The following is a 15,434-nucleotide window of genomic DNA, read 5'->3' on the forward strand; positions in this document are numbered from 1 at the left end:
CTCCCACTCTGCAAAGGCAGAGTTTGTTCCATTCCTGACTCATGCTCTTTGGCAGGAGGATGCATAACTCACGGAAGCAATGTGAGATCCGTAGGAAGCCATGCCCATGTGAGATGTCTATGAATGTGCAGGCAGCATAGGCACTGTGAAGAAGTCCTTCCAGGAGGCCCAGCCCCTCACATCAGGCAAGCTCAGTGGATGTTCCCCTGTCCCTGCAGCCAGCATAGGAATGCTGAGGCACAGGGAGATGAGCTGAGAGGTCAGCACAGTACAGGATACAATCTAGATCCCATACAACACAGGGCTGGGCAAGCTGCTGGAGAGACTGAGACACGGAAGGGTCTGGGGCTGAGATATCTTCTTCCAGCTGATTTCTCTTTTATTTTTAACACCCAGAGAAACAGACACTGAGAGCAAGTCAGTCATGCAGTGAGCATGTGGCAGAGTTGGGAATACAACCCAGATCCCCTGACTCCCAACCTCAGGCTTTAACCACTAGACCATGCTTCCCTCTAAGCCACCTTGAACTTTCCTCAGTGAGGATGGGGGCTACTAAGCCTCTGTGGGCTGCAGTTTACCAAGCTGTCAGGAGTGTGCTCACTGGACCGCCTCACCAGAGACAGCCTTCCTCACGCATGCTAAAAAAGTTGAAAAGAAATTCATTTCATGGCCGGTGGTTGCTTAAAAAAGGCGATTCCAGCATATGTATGTGATAAATGTTAACTGTGCATTAATCGCATTAAAGAGGACCCTATAAACTTTTCATTTCTAATTAAATTCTGGCCGGTGATTCTGGCGAAGCCAGCTCACTCCGGGCCTTTGTTTATGTGGAAAATTAAAATGCAAATACAATGGAATTTATTTCCATTACTAGAGTGATATGCTGGGCTCCTCTGTTTAACAGCCTCCAATTATTTTTCAAACAGGTCTCTCTCCCTCTTTCCCTCCCCTCTCTCCCTTCCTCACTCCCTCATTTTTTTTCCCTTCTCCCTATTATCCTGAAGCTGCTACCCCAGTCTGAGGGGTGGAATCTGGTAAAAGAGTGGGTGGGCTAAGGATCATGTAATCTGTTCAAGGTCAAATTCAGGCCAGAACACACAGGAAAAAGTGAGGGAAAGAGCGTGAGAGCACAAACAAGGGAGCAAGGGAAGTAACAAGGCTTGAGGTAATGCAAGGATGAGTAAGGAGTTACCTGTTAGCAACCTCACTGAAAAATATAAGCTAAATAGCTTATATAAACTTATATAAGCTTTTATATTTAGCAAGTTTAACTATAAGCTTGATAAATCCCAGGCATACAGATGGCCTGACAGAGAGGTCACAGACCTTTCCCTGATGAGATATTTTCATGAGAGGGTACAAGTGACAACTCTCTCTGCAAGTTTTCTGGATCTCCCACAGCCTTTTTCATGGACTTTGTCTGGATATGACTGCTGCTGGGCTAAATCCTGATGGCTGAGGAAGGACAGAACAGGCCCAATGCCAGACACATTGCCTGTGCAGAGCAAATAAATTCATGCAGCAATGACACATAATCATCAGCTGAAAAATAACTGAACTCTCTTGTTCATTTCCAAGGGACCAAATGTGGCCACATTGTCTTAAAGCATTATTGCAAAATACTCGCACAAGTCAGAAGCCATCGCACAAACCCAGAGATTCATTGTACGTTTAAAATTTCTTAACACATATATTTACTGCTAAATGCTGCTGACACAGAATCCCATTCTTTCTTACATATATGAGAGACCCAGGTCAATTCAGACTTGGGAACATTGCTAGTCAGTCACACAGAGATTAGAGGCATCTGTTAACTGACACAGATGCCCTTCTATGCATTAATGTAGAAAGTCATACAAGAAGACCCTTGCAAAGGCAAGCATGCACTTCACTGAAGACATGTAGTAATTTATAGATCCTTTCACAGACTCAGTCAAATCTATTTGAAACTGCACAGAATTGTCTTGCACGTAATTGTGAAGAACCTTATTCGAAAACGTAACTGAAAGGTCTTAGCAAAATCCTTCAGTACACCAGAAGACACACACACACACACCTTTGAAGCATGCAGTTGACAACCAGCCAGACATGCCACCCCACGCGTCACACACGCACGAGAAACATACCTTCAGCATGCCGCGTGGGCAGGGAGAGCTCGTGAGCCAAAGGGATATGCTTTTAGTGCATGTGAGCATCTTAAGGAATCACCTAGTGTAAATGATCCTGCCCCAGCCGAGACAGGGAAACAGGAGAAGGACACATTCACTTACAACACTGAAAAGAGGCCATTACCCAGTCAAACAACCCAATCCCTGACATCATTATTCAATACACAGGAGCCCTGAAATGCACACTAACTCAATCACACGATTACAAAATAATACTGATGGAATCAATGAGACAGACATGCGGTCATACAAAGCACACCCAGCCTGGTGTTAATACACAATAACAGCTGACCAACAAGCGAATACAAAACAGCCATTCACGACCACGGGGCAAAGCACCAAAACATGGGGCCACATTCTCAAAGGAGACTTGAAAACTCTGGTAACAAAACTCACCCTTGACAGAGGGGTCTTAGGGTATGGGCAAAATCTGGCAGATGTCAGTCTAGTGAACAGCAAATAGTAAAAGCCTCGTTGAGCAGCACAACTGAGAACATTCAGGTCTTAGTGAGGATGGTGGACTCGGTGGACTCCTAGGGCACTTAGAACCATTCAGGATTGCACCCACAGCCTTGAAATAGACTCATCTAGAGAAATGACACCTGCTCAATGACCAAAAGTAACATGCAGGCACTCTTAACACAAGAAGGGGTGCATGACATTCAAGCCTCACCAAAACACAAGCCATCAGAAGAAAGGAAACCCTATAGAATATCACAAACAAAACAAATCACACTGTGGACAGATGAAAATACTGTTCAGCACCCAAAGCCACAGAACCATCTTACAGACGTGCCTCTGCAACACAGCCAAATCCTCTTCCCAAACCACAAAAGCATCCCCAAACCTAACACAGCACTAGTGTCTTTCCTCCTTAGAGAGGAAAAAAGCAAAGTGATACATAGAACAGGCTCACGATGCCACAAAAAATCAACCTTCCTTGTGCCTCGCAGATTGTGCCAGACCATGCTAACCCAAGTGCTTAACACACTGCCCAAACAGCCAACTTTTGCAAATCCTGCATGATCTTCTTGGGAGGGAGAGGGGGGAACTGGACTGCAAGTCCTTTCCCTGGCACAGCAGGCAGCAGCTCATAGCAGGTTGCGTGCACAAGAATATGCTGTTACTGAAAGAGCCAGCAAGGCTGGGGGAAGGCTACTGTTGGCTGTGTATGCCTGCGTGCGTTGTGTGTACAGGAATTCCCCTTCCTCTACCCAGTGCTGCTGCTTGTAGCCATTAAAAAGCCCAGGTCCTCATGCTGGATGTTCAGTGAGTATTGATTCGGTCTGCAAGCAATTTTAATATTTCTTCAGGGACTTTCCAGCAACAGCACAAGTCATTAATTCACCCTCCCAAATTGCTTATTCAATAGAAGGAACATGGCTCCTGAATAAAGTCCCAGAATTTATGTGACTCACATGAGTCAGGAGGTCAAACAACTGTTATGGAGCGAAGTTAAAAATCCAAATAAAATATTGACACTTTTTTGGGAGTGAGAGGAGGGGGAAGGGGGAAGGGAAAGAAAAGGTATTTAAAATAGGGTTTTGTTGTAATGCCCCCAGGATAAAGAACGGAAAGAGATTGAAGACAAACTGGAGTTTGTAAAATCAATGGGATTTATTGCATATCCGCTTGGCATTTAATAACTCCTTCCTTTCCATCTTCCCCTGCTCTGTTTGTACATGCGGAAGATAAAAAACTACAAATAGCCAGCCCCAAAGTACACGGATGGACACCCTAAACATGATCATACAAAGGCAGGCACATGCAGGGATGAATGTTACTGGAAGGCAGTGGCAACATCAGAAGGTCCTCTCACAACTCAGTATCTTGACTGAACTAGATAGAGCCATTCACACAGGGAACTACATTATGCCGATATAGCAGCAGGGTGTGTGTGTCCACAGTCTCAGTTTAAAAAAGGCTGGGAGAGAAAACTGAGGCACAGAGTGAATTAGAAGACTCTGCTCACTCAGAGCTCATCAACAGGGATCCAGGTCTCCTTGTGCCCAGCTTGTGTTTTTGCTGCTGAATGATGGTGCCTTTTACAGGAATGAAAGCACTCACTGACTGAGATCAGGCCTCAAGAAGGCATCCATCTCACAGGAAGGACACACAAACCACACAAAGGAATGGATCTACAGACACCATGCAAGCCCATCCATATGCAGATAGATGCACACACAGATACAAATATATACATGCTTTTACTAAGCTCATTGATATTCAGAAAGCAGCGCAGCCAGATCACATACAGAAGTAGGAGCACACCTGCAGACAGACAGACCTGCAATAGCCTGTGTGTACAAACCCACAAGCACATACTTACACACACACAGATACATCAGTACAGCCCCGTAGGGCAACACAGCCACACTGAAAGTCACTGCTTCTGCAAGACTAGATTTTACTTACAGCAGTATCCTCTCAGCTAGCTGCACATAAATGGATGCCCAAATACACTGGAGTGCATTCTGCACAAGCATATTAATATATAGGACTGTCTCCTTATTGCATTATACCGCGTCTCTTTCAGTGAAACCATGCCAATTTTCTACCAGTCAAAGATCTGAGACTGCTGTACACATTGAACAACACTATTCATAAGCAATAACTCCATAAAAAACAGCACACAAAATATTGCCTATCCATCTAATCAAACAGTACTGGATGGCTTGGGACATTTAAGTGACTTTCTTTGGTTTCTTCTTTTTTGTTTTCTTTTTTTGTCTGGTTGGCTTTTTAGCAAAATCTTAGGACAGGTGCTTTCTGCGATGAGATTTACCAAAAGGCAATATATCAAGGGCTTTTTTGCATTGCGATAAAGACATCTGACGGCATTTCCTTCCTAAGGTATCTTTTGACCAAATACACAGTGTGTTTTAAAATTAAGGAAGGTAAGGAAATTTTTGAAATTTCCATAATGATGCCCTAAAAATATTAATATTCTTGCATTAAAATATGCTTCTGTCTTATTTCTAAGGTTATTTTGTTCATGATTTATTTCGAAACTGCCTTTTAAAAATGACTTGATAGAATCTTTGGTTCACCTTATGATACCTCCTGTCTTCTTAGACTACAATACATTCAAGAAAAAATGTAAAGGGAGTATAGTTTTGTAAACACCATTGCCTATGTCCCTCTGTATTCCTCTGCCTATGAATCCTGATTGCATCTGATCTTGTTGAATTTAAGTTAGATAAAAAAAATTAAATACATGCTGATTTACAGCTGGCGGCATTCTGATTCATTAGGTGAACAAGTACTTAATTCAGATTAAGGGGACCATGTTTTGAAATAATAGAACTGAATAGAATCACTAAAATTCTCTAGAATATAATGATTTGCAGAAATAATATAACGTAATTTGCAATATTGTATTACACTGCAAAATTTGAATAATTCAGTATTTACAACTCAGGTCTTCAGATAGTGCTAAACAATTGCTGCATCTCTTCTGTGTTTACCCCAGCTAGTGCCTGGTTCAGCGAGTCAAGCTCTAGACAAATCAGTCTTAGAGATCACTAAAGCTCACTGGGAGAAAAGTTGCCTGCATGGGGATGTAGGGATAAGGAAACACTTGTGTGTGTGGGAGGATCATTTAAACTGCTCCTCTTGGGAGGTTGGTTGTCAATTCAGAGTTGTTGAAGGAGTCTCAGCTGAGATGGTTTCATTGAGAGGGAATAGAAAACAGGCTTGTTTACAGAGGGGCAAAGAGGTAAATTAATTTGAATTAACTTTGCAAGTACATTGGTTAAAAGCATTAAAACATTGTTCAGGTGCTCATTCAAAATTTGAGTGTCCTAAATTGAATTTAGTTCACTTCATTTCCAAAGTGAATTAAGCTAAACTAAATTAAAGCTGCCTTAATTCTAAACAAGGGAGTCAGAGGTGTAATGCAGTTTAACTAGACCACTTTAATTTCACACATGCAGTTAATTCAAATTATTTTGCAGAGCCTTACGTAGATAAACCCTTAATCTGCTAACTCCTATGGAGAGAGACTCTCCTTATCCAGGAGCCAGGAAAAGGGGACCCAGAAGCTCAGGGTACTCTACCAGCCACTGCAACTGTGACAGAAAAGGATGGACATAATAAGTTGGTAAAGGCTCACAGAAACCCACAGTTCTGTAGTTAATCAGATGGAAGCCAGATATGTTTTTTTAAGAACAGAGCAATTCTGCATTCTCAAACTTACACAATTATGCAAATGTACACACAGGTATGTGTCTTACAATACCGCAAGGTTCCACATAAATTATGGATGAGCATTCAGATATGTTAGATATTACATCACAGATATTACAGCCTTATTAAAGACTACTGCTAGGTGATTGTGATTTATTATTTGTAATAAGTGTGTGCTGTACACAAACATCTTTATAGATAGCTGATAATAGTTACAAGCCACACATCTGAATATTTTCCCATAAAACTCGATTAAAACTTGAAATGGTCAAACAAATATTTACCAATTCTTTACAGGGCCTGAATATATAATATGTGACCCAAATGTCTAACTCCATGTAGCCACAGTTATAAATGCAGACCAATAGGTAAACAAGTATACAGGCTGTGTATTGCAAGTATGCTGTGTGGTGAATTAAAACATACCATGAAACAAACACTAATCCATTTGCCAAGACAATATGGACACCTAAAAATACAGCTTGTAACTCTAAACACTAGACCTGACAGTGAGCCAAATAGACTGGTTACAGATTTATCTTTTCACTATATAAAACTGGCTTTGTCCTATAAATATGAAAACTAGACGGTCTTCTACAGAGACAGGCACCAACTTGATGCTGGGTGTCTATGTAGCACCCACATCCTGAAGTGATCACTTGTGCTTAACTGCTTTGGGTGACATGATAAAGCAAGGAATAAATTATACCAAGAACAACAACGACTAGAACAAGAAGGGAAAGATTCTGGTTCCTGTGAATATTTTCTATGTGTTTTTGAATCAGAACTTTATTAAAATTCTAAATTTCAGTATAGTTGGAACCTGCTTTTTCAATAAAATTGAAAGATATTATTTTTATTTTTCAGTATGTCACCAATTCACCTGAAAAGGGTAATTTTAAAGGGAAAACCCACATTTTTTCCATTCTAATAAGACTTACATTCTTCTTACAATTTTGTTGATTTCTTTAAAAGCTGAGGTAAAAATACCATTAGATTACATAGACACATCCTCAGCACTGTTTTTTTGGTTGGTTGGTTGGTTGGTTGGTTTTTTTATTTTGGCAAAAATCTTCTGATGGAAAAAGGTCCACTCTGAAAATTTTCCCTGGTTCTAAAAAGTGCAAGAGAGGCACACAAAATGACATCCCTGTAAAGGGAAACATTTACTTATCCAACACATGCAAGCACGTACTGCAGTGCAGCACTCTGCAGGATACAGAGATAATAAACAGCTAATACACAACGCTGCCAAAACCAAAAGTTAAAAAGTCCAGAGTCAATACCCTCCAAATTGAAGAGACTGGCATAAAATTCCCAATGCTGTATGTAAGAATTTTTTTTTCCTTTGCCTCCAGTTCTGGCCCCTTGGGAGGCAGCCAGGTCCCACTTCCACCTGGTCCTTGCAGTTATAAAAGCCAGAAATACCTTGGTATTAAATGAAAGCTGAACTAATTGTTTATCTTCAAGATCTGAGGCTTTACACAAAATACCAGGTATGGCATAACTTGCAAGAGGGCTGAGAATGTTATCTACATTTATCTGATTTCTCCCAGTTCAAGACTCCCTTCCTAGCGCACACATGTCTTCTGTTAATCAAAATGAATGTCCACAAGGAATTCAGCACAGACTCCTGAATTTTAATAACTGGAAATGGGCTCAAAGCAAAGCTTTCAATTAAAAGTTCCCATACTCCAGATTAAGATATTTAACCTTGGCAAGCCCATGTGTTTCTGTAGGTCTTCTTAACTCTCCTGCTGGCACAGCCGCTGTTGTGACAGCTCCGGCCCGCGCTGCGTGGCAGTCCCTGTGTGCTGGCAGCTCGTGGGGCTGTGCCCTATGCCAGCTCCATGCTGCTGCAGCAACACTGCTGGCAGGACTCAAGCTGGCCAGTCTAGAGGTAACAGAGGATGACACCCTGAACTGCAGAGCTGACACTCTGAAGTACACATCATTGCAGTGTAGGTGGTATCAGAAAACAATTCTTAATTCTTAAGAGGTCAAAAATATCTGGACCTTTTCATGGCAGGAATGTCTTCCTAGTGAAAGGGACTTCAGCTACTAGTGATGCTTTTCTCGTGTTCTCTTCCTGTGGCTTGTTGGTTTTATAGATTTTGGTCTTCCGTTGCAGAGATTATGAATTTGTTGAGGGGGAAAGGTAGATCTGTAGATACTTTGATGGATATTTTGATGGATGCTCTGAGTGGAATGTCTGCTCCATGGTTGCCTATGGCATTAAAAGTTTGGACTCAATAAGCCAGGTGGTTCCTCCCAGGCCTGTGTTTCTACATCCAAGACCAGTAGAACTCTTTTTGTTGTTTAAGATTTCCTTAATTCACCTTAAAACCAGGATGTCAAAACCCCAGGATCAAGTTTGTCTACAATATTTTGTTGACTGTATGATATCTTCTAAATGTCTGGATTTTAATGAATTTCTGGAAGAAAGCTTTCCAGACATGAACTGAATGTAATAAAAGTAGGAACACCTGCCTGAGGACATATCTATGCTGCAGTCACTGCTTCAGTGCAGCTCGTGTAGACACTTTTTACTCTAGTCACCTTTAAGCCAGCCAGCCTGGGTCCTGATGGCTCTGTAGCCACAGCTTTGCATAATACAGCAAATATTCAAGCATACCTGATTCCCAGGTGGGCAAATGGTTTCTACAGCCTCATGCAGCAATTCATTCTAGGAGGTCAGGCCAGGCAACTTATAGATGTGGGGCTGACTGCTGTCAATCATCAGTACCAGGGGCATGAAGTTGCATTTTAGTGCTCAGCAGAATCAGGGGGCAGGCCAGCCTCCTGCCTGGCACATCTACTATCAGAAGGCAGACATCTTCCCCTTTCTTTCCTTGTACCCCTCTTCCTTTTGTCTGCACTTGTACCATGTAGCACAGCAGAACTGGAATGGGTAGAGATCTGCTAGAAGCTGAACGTTAATGCTCTGCTCAAATTAAATGAAATAAAACCATATGGTGTCACCATAGGTCACTGATTTAAAAAAAAAAATCAAAAAAAATCCTAGCTCCACGTTAAGCCCTTCAGATAGTAAAACTGATGCTGTGAATTGTGTGTCTTCTTAGAGTGCAGTCAAGAAATGCAGTGAGAAAAAATGGGCAGGATTGGGCTTTCTCTTGCGTTCATAGTGAGCAGACTAACCTGGAACAAAGTGATACTTTTTTCCCCATGTCTGTGAGCATGATGTCAGTCTAGCCCCAGTGAAATTGATGGACCTACACAGATTAACAGCAGATACAGAGTCAATTCTCCTCAAAGAGGGCTGGGATTGTGTTTTGGGATATGTAAGGCATCTCCATTTTGACCTCTTATCTGTTTGGAAGCTTTGGGAAAACTGATGCACCTTTTAGGACTATCAATCTAATCAATCTAATTAACCTATCATACTTGTGTGTATATATACTAATATAGTACATGAACACCCCTCTTCTCTCTCCTTTTCCAAAAGGTAGGGAGAAGAAAATACAATTTTCATTATAGAAGCAAGTTTGAATGTGTGAATATTGCTTGTGGCCCCTGAATATGGCAGAGTTTGAAGGCATTCTGCTATCTTGGCTGGGAGTGCCAGAGCCTCAGGCCAGCTAGCAAGGAAGCTGCTCCTGCCAATGTCAGCTGTTTTTCTGCGGGTTCTAAGTGTTGCAGTAGATTTTGAGAGCAGTAGCCTCTACTACTCCCACCCTATACTTCCTATGAGAAATTATGTTGTGGCTTTTATGTAGCAACTGCAGCTCTGATCTTCCCAATTACATCTGCTGTTGCAAATTCAAACACCACCACGGAAGCCTGTGCAGCTGAAATACAATTCCTGTTGCCTTTGCCCATTTCCCTTCACATAAAGCCACTGTCAGCAGGGTACATGTCACTTCTGCTTCAAGCAGGAGAACGAAGCCAATACTGTGCTACAGCTCGCTGAAGCACTCACTTGGCCCCTGTTTATTAGAGAGTCTGAGCCCTTCACTCCTCCTTCCAGCTGTCCTCACTGTGCCCCAGGTGGCACGGCAATGCTCCTATCTTCACACTTCAGGCAGGAAACAGAGCACAGAGAGAAATGCCATTTGTCCAAACTCTTGATGAGAGAGGTCCATGACAGAGAAAGAACTGAAGCCCTTCCCTAAATCGGATTAGGCTCTAACTATCAGACTTTCTATTTCCTTTCCCTCACCCCCAAATCCCTTGGCTGTTTTTCCTCACCATGTTACAAAGCCTGTTTTCCGTTTTGAACTTTGGGCAAACAAGATTTTCCCTCCCCCCTTCTTTTTCTCAACCATGAATTCAGCTGTGTTTCAACTTATGCACAGAAACATAAAACTGTCTCATATTCGAACCGAAGCCTCGTTCAGAGCTCTTTATGCCTCTGCAGCACCAGTCTGCAGGTGGGATATTGTTGACTCCATGGGGGCTTTCACCAAAGACCCCAAAGCTGCCTCTCCTCATCCCATGTTGTCCCTCTTGGCCTGCATCACTGGGATGGTCACAAGCCCTTTTGTAGGAGGCCACGAGATGCAGAGAAGGCCTCTCTGTCACACTCAGCCCCGCTCCGTGTGCCCCGCAGGCTGCCCTGTGCGCAGCGCCGGCGCAGCCCGTGGCTCGGCACTACAGCCCGGCACTAATTAAGCAGTGCGACACAGCGGGGTGTGTGTGCCTTGGCCATCACAGCCTCCCCTGGACACAGCGCTGAGAAAAGGCTGAAGCTTCACAATGTTAGTCTTCCAAGAACCGCTTTAATTGCCCAGTAATGCACACCCTGGGGTCTTGTAATGTGCTTCTAATACGGAGCATTTAAAATATGAATACTCCAAAACAATTACAAGGAGTTTGGTGCTCTGCTGAGTGTATCCTTCCACTCTCAAAAATAATCCACGACAAAGGAATATGATCAAAGCGAGGATACCAACACTTTCTGAAATCTGTCAGGGTCTTCTTGAGGCAGCAGGATGCACCAATCTTTCCTTCAACTCAACTTCAGTCTGTTCTTCCAGCATTAAAAGAATTGCTAGATTGTAATTCCAGATTATTCAGTGCTACCCTATCTCTCTCTAATCAGCCCTAGTATGATTTTTTTATTTGAGATGCTGTCAAAACACTCTGCCCGCCACAGCAAGATAGAAGAAACCACACTATTTTAGGCTATAGGAGAGTTTGGATAGAAATGTCAGAGAAGCAAGGTGAGTTTTCTATGATCTGTTGTTCTTTTAGCAATTAATTTCTGGACAACTTTAGAAGTGATTTTCTACATGCTTATTTACAAGGAGTGAAAGTTCTTCTCAGAAAGCACTCTGGCTCAGCTAATTTTAACTTCTGATATTTCTTGTTACATCTCTAGATTGGAGCTTGTTAAATTGTAATGCTAGAAGAAAAGATTTTTGTCTGTCCATCTGTATTCAGAATCAGGAAAAGGAATTCCATTAAAACTCACAAAAATAATGAAATCAAAATCAAATCTTGGAAATTCATGATCTAATGTTGAACATTTAAGAAAGTCAAAGGCATTTGGAAATAAGCAGTTGGTTTCAGCTGGTGCTGTATGTAATATTAAGTCTACAAGGAGTTACTACAAGCAAACTATGGCAACTCATGAATTCCAGGATGGATGTATAATTCACAGTATGATACTATTTACTGTAATGACATTATATGCCATCACTTAACATGATATTGCATATTAAATTCAGATTGTGAAATGAAGTTCAGTTGCTTTACCGCAAAGATTTGTAAATGTCCTGTTGCTGAAACTTCAGAAGGTTATGTGTTAAATCTGTTTACATTATCCAAAACTCAAAGTAGTCAACTTGTGCAAAAATCTCCCACTGGAAAATGAAAAATGGGAATTTACAGTAAATACCAGTTTATGTTCCTAATTAAATACAAATGCTGCTATTGGAGTCACTGATTTTGATGGAATTAGAGCAGGGATGAATTTAGTCCAAAGGGTCAATTTCTCCTGGAAAAAGATGTTTGAAAATACTGACATTTATCTCAAGAAATCAGCACTGCTACCTGGTATGGCAGGACTTGTGTCCCTTCTGCTTTTGGGAAGGGCTGAGGATGTGATCTGCAAGACTTGTCTTTCTCCAGTGTCTGAAGGCAAGAACAAGCCATCAAAGGCACCAGGAGGTGATTGAGGTTTTGTGACCTCTTATACAGCCCTAATCCAGAAATCCTAGATTTCAGGCAGCAGAGCTGGCTTACTGCATATTTTAATCCCTGGTAAGGGTGAAAAGCATTCAGCAACATTGAAGTTTAAAGACAGCATTATTATGCTGCATTTGTTGCTACGGGGCCAGGTCAGCTCTGTTCATCTTTCATCTGCTGTTTCATTAGGTGGTCTTGTGTAGGACAGACTCACTTGAAGCCTCTCGAAGCAGCAGCAGTGCTGCTTAGCTATTCTGCTGTTTATCACTGTCCCTAAGTGAATCGACTCAGGGGGATGCATTGCTGTGTACTGTACTGAGCATTAGGATCCTGAAATTTCCCCTTTCCTTAAAACACTGGAGTTCAGTCACAACTTTAGGGCAAAGGAACACTAGCGGGGAGAGTCTTTTCAAGACCCGCCTCTTCTTTTAGCCATAGAAAATACGTTTTACCAGATACCTCATTAGGTTCACTGTGCATTTGATGCCAAAAATTATTTGACCCAAGCCACTGGAGGCTGCACAACCAGAACTGCTCTCCTCTGCTCACAGTTTCTGGACACTTTCTTTTGACATAAAACCAGTTGCATTCTTGGGAAGGGAATGTTTTTGAATAGAGCCTTTCACCTCTGGGTCACTAGCAGAAATCTGGCCCTGCTTGGTAGTGACCGAAAATCATTACCAGCTGACAGCTACTTGGTGCAATGGGCTGGTGAGTCTCATTCCAGTTCCTAATGGACACATCTCAGTAAACACAGTCACAACTGGCACTAACTGGTGTTCTCAGCCAAGAGACCTCAAACTGAATGGGGAAGGAAATTGAACCTTCCTCTTCATCCCCTGCCTGGGTTTTGGAATATTATGGACAGGCATTTTATACCTGCAGAGTTTCACAGGCTGTTTTTACTCTAAATGGGGTTTTGAAACTTTGCAATTTTCATGCAGCATGATTCAGCACAGCCTGATCTGCCATCTCAGTATAATTAGACTCATCTTATGGTTCCCCTCAGTAGAAGCTGAGCTGTCTGGTGCCATCTCCCAGTACAAATGGTAAATCTGATGTCATATCTCAGTATGAATGGAACCATCTGATGTCACCTCAGTGCTAACAGGACATTTTATAATGTGTCATCTAAGGCTGTAGGGGAAATCTTCTAATCCATTCACTATGCTACAGTACAATAGAACATAACACAGTATAATGTGTAGGTTAACTTAGACACCCTCAGGCAGATTTTGGATAGACGGATAGATGAATGGATAGAAACATTTATACAAAGTATACATATATTATATCACTCTATTGATTTTAAAAAAGTTCCAGGACTGCCTAGCTATAATGAGATTTTTGAACTTTGTGTTGCGATCAATGAGGGGAATATTATTGGCGTGGAGAATTGATATACCCGCTCTCTGTGGCTTGTTCTGCTCCTGGACTGCCCCTGCCCCCAAGGTGTACGATTCCATCAGACACTTAACCTCTTTTACAGTGTCATCAGGCTAAAAGGAATCTAATAGTGACACGGGACTTGTGCTCAGCACTCTGGCACTATTGCTTTCCTGTCACAAATAATTTATAGCTTTCTATTTCCATCCCTTTGCCTGCACCCCATCCCCTTTTTCTGTTTCTCTGGGCTGGGGGAAATCAATAAACTCACACAACCAGAGTGGCACTTCAGGGGGCTTTAGGGGGAATGTGAGACAAGTGGGGAAAAAAGAAAAAACAGAAAAGAAGAAAAAAAGTTATATAATTTGCTGTAGCACGCTTTTCAGATCAGCTCTTCACCTAGTACAAATTGTATGACCTCAAAATCTGGCCCTGAGGCCTTCAGACACTTTTTGTATAGGTTCTCAGCAGCTATAGATTAGGACATCTGGTACCAGTGATCTATATGGAGTGAGGATCTGGATCTCCATTCTCAGCTAGAACCTTGACATTCTCTGTCTCCAGCTATGTCCCAGGCACTCCAGCTACTGGTCAGGCTTTATCACACATGTAGCAGAGTTTTCTAACATGCTGAGGTGAGATGTTCTCTTTCTTCTCCTAAGAAGACTTCACTCTCAGAAGTTGTGGTTTTTAAAAATTGCTCTCACAATGTCTCTGTCTATCTCTATCTATGCCATACCACCCACTAGCCACACATTTGCTCTTTGAAGTTTTGCCAACTTATTCTTTAGAACAAATTTTGAAGGGAAGCTCTCAAGTGGGGAGGAAGAATCTTCTAATTGCTTTCACTTTCTGGAGAGATTTTTGGGTAGAAAATAAAGCTAATATAATGTGGGGCTAAGAGTTCCAGAAGCTCAGGCTGAAGAGAATCTACAGCCTACACCCTGACTGGAGTGGCTGAAGAGAGGAGAGGCTTGTTCAAATCTCAGAAAGGAAGTTGGTTTCCATGAACTTCACAGGTCATGGCTTATTTACGGAGTTCCTTGGTGGAACAGCTGTTCCCAGCTCACAAATACCCAATATCCGCCAGTAGTAAGGGACCTTGCCAGTCAGGTACTAGGTACTAGTGATTTTCTTTCACCACTGACCTCAGCTGGATTTAAACCAGTGACCTAGAGGTGAAAGATTTCATGTAACAAGAAACAGAGCAGTGACAATTACAGTTTAGTTTGTTGTCATTCTGAGCTACATTATAAGCTTTGTGATGTCTTTTTGACTTCCCATGCTGTGTTCATTCACCACCTGACAAACACCAATTTTTGCTCTGTTTGATGGACTTTGTTTTCCTGGTGATCTATATCCCACCACCACTCCCTACAGATGCCTTCTGCTTTTACTACATTTATGAAGGGCAAAGGCTTTGGGCAAGCCTTCCACAGTACAAAGCATTTAGTCAGTCAGAAGGGTATTTTTCAGGTAGACAACAAAATTAAAGCTATACCATTTGTAAATTCAGCAATGTGTCTATTAGCTGCAAAGACT

The 15,434-nt window shown here is 42.0% G+C and overlaps 1 protein-coding gene across 12 annotated transcripts in view; it reads left to right on the forward strand.

Moving 5' to 3' along the window:
* PAX2 (paired box 2) overlaps window positions 1–15,434 on the forward strand; it is a 99,708-nt gene that overhangs the window by 31,338 nt on the left and 52,936 nt on the right. The window lies entirely within an intron of this gene.

Source organism: Chamaea fasciata, unplaced genomic scaffold, assembly GCF_029207755.1.
Source record: "Chamaea fasciata isolate MVZ Bird 193981 ecotype frontalis unplaced genomic scaffold, bChaFas1.0.hap1 SCAF_9, whole genome shotgun sequence".
Taxonomy (NCBI): domain Eukaryota; kingdom Metazoa; phylum Chordata; class Aves; order Passeriformes; family Sylviidae; genus Chamaea; species Chamaea fasciata.